The 5,043-nt window shown below is 38.3% G+C and overlaps 1 pseudogene; it reads left to right on the top strand.

The window, feature by feature from the left end:
- Positions 1-4,395: 4,395 nt before the first annotated feature.
- LOC118718734 lies at positions 4,396-4,530 on the top strand (annotated as a pseudogene).
- Positions 4,531-5,043: the final 513 nt, after the last annotated feature.

The following is a 5,043-nucleotide window of genomic DNA, read 5'->3' on the forward strand; positions in this document are numbered from 1 at the left end:
AAGAGAAAGCAAGGGAGGCAATATATCATAACTTCAGGAGGATTTTATAATGTAAACTACATGACAAAATAATCAAAACTTTCTGAAGTTCAAACAGCGATTTAAGATGAATGGGGGATGGCTTCTGGGATGGTGGAGTGATAAACTGTATAAACATTTCCTTCCCAATGAAACAATTATAAGTGGTAAAAATCACTAAAAATATATTAAAATGTTTGGAAATTTACTGAAGGGCATTCATTTAGAAATGTACTTGAAGGAAGTATATTTATGCTTGATAAATAAATGAAGAAATATTTGTTCAGGAAACTACTGTATCACAGTAGCATGTGAGCCATAACCTTCTCCTTCCCCACTTCCAGCTCAGCATGATGAAAGTTTTACTTCAGGTATGTGCAGCCAAGAACACAGGGCCCCCTCTCCCCCATAGCTCCCAAGTGTGGTCTATGTTATCTCCTTGGGAGGTACAGGCCACCAAACCCCCACAGTGTGAAGCTTCTGATGTCATACCTCAAAGGCTAGAGTTTTGGGCATCTATCTCCCTCCTTAAATCTATGAAGGAGTGGCTGGGTCTCAGACTATCTTCCTCTACCCATAACTCACTCACCGGGTGAAAAGTCTACCCCTGGCATGGCCAGCCAAGTACACTGGGGCCCTGATTGGCATTGTCCTGTCTTACTTACTCAGTACCTCTCCCAGGGTACAAAGTACATCCTGGGAGAGGTACTGAGAAGACCAGTGGCTGCTGCCTTGCCCAGCAACCTGATCTTGAGGCAGAGTTATCATTTGAGAAAAACATGTTTCTTTCCCTACCTACAGATCTGGAGCAATGAGGTAGAGGTTTGCCAGGGAAAGAAGGACATCAAAGTAGAGAGAGGTCTGTGAGCTCTTCCCAAAGAAATGGACTTTATTTGAAACAGTATGGGGGAAGTTTATGCCTAAATGTGTCAAAATTGAAGAAAGAATTGAACAATACTTTTTAGGTACTTCAATACCCCACTTTCAAAAGTGGGTATGAAAACAAGCAGAAAGTCAATAATATAAACTACATATAACTAATAAACATTTATAGAACATTCTAGTCTATCCAGTGGAATATATATATATTCGTTGCAAGTGCACATTGATAGTCATAAAACAAGCTTCAATATATTTAAAAGTATTGGAATCATGCAAAGTATGCTTCCTGACCATAATGGAATGAAATTAGAAATCAATGATAGAAAATTTGTAAGCTACGAAATGTGTGAAAATTAATCAGCACACTTCTCAATAACTAATGGTTCAAGACAACATTACAAGGGAAAATAGAAAACACTTTAAATGGGTGGAAAGGAAGATACAGAATACCAAAATGTATGGAATGCACTGAAAGCAGTGCTAACTGGGAATTTATAGCTATAAATGCATAATTAAAAAAAAAATTATTTCAAATCAATTACTGTACTTATCTTTCATTTTAAGACATTAGAAAAAAAGGAGAAAATGAAATATAAGGCAACCTGAAGGAAAAAAAAAAAAAGATTAGGATGGAAATTAATAGAATAGAGAATAGGAAAAGAATAGAGAAAATCAACAAAACCAAAAAGAGAAGGTTCAAACTACAAAAAGCAGGAATGTAGGAGGAGACTTCACTACTAATCCTATAGAAACAAAAGGAGCTCAAGGGGATACATTGAACAACCATATGCCAAAAAATTAAATTCCTAGAAAACCACAAACTTCTATTATAGAACTGACTAAAGAAATAGCACAACTAACAAAATGAAAAATAGATGAACTACATTAAAATTAAAACCTCCATAGATCTTTGTTCTCCCATACTAATACTATTATTAAGTACTGCATATATGCAAAACCCTGGACACAGACAATTTGGTGGTGAGGGCTTGAGCAGGAGGTTGGGGGAGGATGGGAGCAAACTGGAAGAGGTTAATGGGGGGAAAAGGAGGACCTATGTAATTCTTTCAATAAATAAAGATAAAAAGAATCAAAATAGAGTGTATAATTAAAAAATAATTGCTCAGCTAAAATGTTCTAACCACACCTTTATTTTTACTTGCTTTTTAAAAGCTTTATTAAAATACTAGTGGCCCGGTGCATGGATTCATGCACATTGAAAGGAAATTAATTAAAATAAATATCTTAATATTGCTATTTGCCCTTTTATATATATAAAATAGAAGTATCAGAGATAAAAGAAAATTAGTAAAATGTATATGAAAGTAATATATAAATTGATTAATAAATAAAGTAACAACATGATATAAAAACAACAAAAACATGATATAAAAATAACAGTGATAAAAACAATGACTGCTAAATTGATTAAACTTATTCTAATATCTCCCTGTATACCACATTAAGAGTAAAAACACTTTCAGAGTTCTTGACTAATTTTCCTTGTGATGAAGTATTTACAACTTTAACTTTAATGTCGCACGCTCTTTGAATTCGAGAGAAAGCAACATACTAGTATAACTGACCATGTCCAAAAACCGGTTCAGGTAGGACTGTTCCTACTCTGTCTAGAGTTTGTCCTTGTGATTTATTAATAGTCATTGGAAATGCTGGCATCACGGGAAACTATCTTCGAATTAATTTAAATGGAAGGCCAGTGTCAGACGGGGACAAATTAATTCTTGGAATCAGAACAACCTGTCCTTCTGCAGATCCTGTTAATACTTCAGCTTTGAGAAACACACCCTTGCGATTGGTGCCAGTGAGAGCTTTTATATATCATGCATGTGCAAGTCAACGTTTATTTTTAAATTGCCAGTGCTGTCATGTGTACTGGCTGGTCGGTCAGTCAGTTGGTTAATGGACATACAGTCAACAGTCGGTCACTTAGTCTTTTATATAGAGGCCTGGTGCATGAATTCATGCACCAGTGGGGTGCCTTGGCCTGGCCTGTGGGATCTGGCTGAAACTGGCTCTCTGACATCCCCAGAGGGTTCCTGGATTGCAAGAGGCTGCAGGCCAAGCCTAAGGACCCCACTGATGCACAATCAGGGTCAGAGAGGGACATGGAAGTTTGGCCAGCTGAGAGGGGTTGTGGGAGGTGGGGGGGGGGGGCTCCAGGGCATGTATGGGCCACCTCACTCAGTCCCGATCGGCCAGACCCCAGCAGCAAGCTAACCTACCGGTTGAAGTGTTTGCCCCTGGTCATCAGTGCATGTTATAACAACTGGTCAACTATCTGCCCCTCTGGTGGTCGGTGCACATCATAGCGAGTGGTTGCGCAACCTTAGCATATCATTAGCATATTACACTTTGATTGGTTGAACAGCCAACTGGACAATCGGACACTTAGCATATTAGGCTTTTATTATATAGGATATTTTCACACCATGCCATGCACCCATTTAAAGTGTACAATTCAGTGTTGTTTAGTATATTTACATAAGCCGTGAGACCATTTCCACATCTAAGTTTAGAAAATTTTCTTTATTCTTCTCCCAAACCATCATACCATTGGCATAACATACCGTTATACTAAGTAGTGTATAAGGGATGATTTAATATAAACTTCTCACACACACACACAGAGTACACTCAAATAAACTTGGATTTCACCATCCTATCTAAAATCCTGGAATGTTGCATCAGGGTATGCTTGGTGATGGGAAAAAGCAGCCCTCAAATCTTAGAGGCTTAAAAGATAAAGGATTATATCTTACTCACACAAATGTCCATCTGTGGTCAGCTGGGACTCGCTGTTTGTTTCTCCTTCATCATCACTCAAGGCCCAGGGTTATGGGACATCCACTAGCTGGGGACTTCTCAATCACTGGGCCAGAAAGAAAGTGGTGTGGTATGGCAGCTTTTAATGGTAATGCCTGGAAATACCTCCAGTCCAATTCATTGACCGGAGATGGTCACATGGCTCCACCTAACTACAGGGGTCCAGGTGGACTACCTGCCTGTAGACTGGAGAACTGAAAATATATTTGTTTAGCAGCATTAGCAGCTAGCACACAGTATTAAAAAAAAAATAATATATATATATATATATATATTATTGATTTTTTACAGAGTAAGAGAGAGTGATAGAGAGTTAGAAACATCGATGAGAGAGAATCAACGATCATCATCTACTGTGGATGTGGCCGCAACCAAGGTACATGCCCTTGACCAGAATTGAACCTGGGACCTTTCAGTCCGCAGGATGATGCTCTATCCACTGAGCCAAACCGGTTTCAGCTAGCACACAGTATTTTTAAAGACACTGTTCTTTTATTAAACACAAACTTTTAACTTTAGAATAGTTTTAGATGTACAGAAAAGGTGTAAAGGTGGTATAACTGAGGAAATGATGATGTTCAGTTCCAAGATACCAGGAAGGAAAACAAAATTGGAGTATATTGTTGTATTTTCCACTTAAGTCCCTCCCTTCTGCCATTCAGCGTTGAAAAATGGAAGCAGTTGGTTTTTTTTGTTTGTTTGTTTGCACTGGGATGCAAAAGAAAAATATCCCTGTGCTTTCTGTCTGTCTTTGTGGTGGCCCAGATTGAATAAGGGACTACATTTGAAAAAAAAAAAAAAAAAAAAAAAAAAGGAAACAGTTAATTCTAGCCTTGCCTTGTTGATTGAAACTCTGACAATAATTGCTGCTTCTACCACCCTGTAGCAATTGGGAGAAAGATTATGTTCCATCTTTAGTCAGATCAGAGACTAAGTTACTGGGTGACTTTTGGAGTGACAGCTTTCTGTAGCTTTAGAGCCCATAAAATGGACTAAATAAACAGGTGGGAGAGAATAGTCACGGAAATAAATTCCTTAAATTATTATCAGGACTTTGGATTTCCTCTTGTGGCTAAATTCTGGGAGTGCATCACTACTGCAGTGATTGTAAGACACAGGCTGTTTGAAGGTGACCTGACCAATGCCAGGTACGGCTGGCTGAGACCTATCACAGGCGACCCTATAACATCAGCTGTTTTTAATAACTGCAAGTTCAGCCTCAGAATTCCTATGGAAAGGTGCAGGTGTACATAAGTGTCTAGAGTAAGAGTCTTTACTTCCACTTGCACCGACTTTCTC

Source organism: Pipistrellus kuhlii, unplaced genomic scaffold (genome assembly GCF_014108245.1).
Source record: "Pipistrellus kuhlii isolate mPipKuh1 unplaced genomic scaffold, mPipKuh1.p scaffold_m20_p_14, whole genome shotgun sequence".
In the NCBI taxonomy this organism is placed as follows: Eukaryota; Metazoa; Chordata; class Mammalia; order Chiroptera; family Vespertilionidae; genus Pipistrellus; species Pipistrellus kuhlii.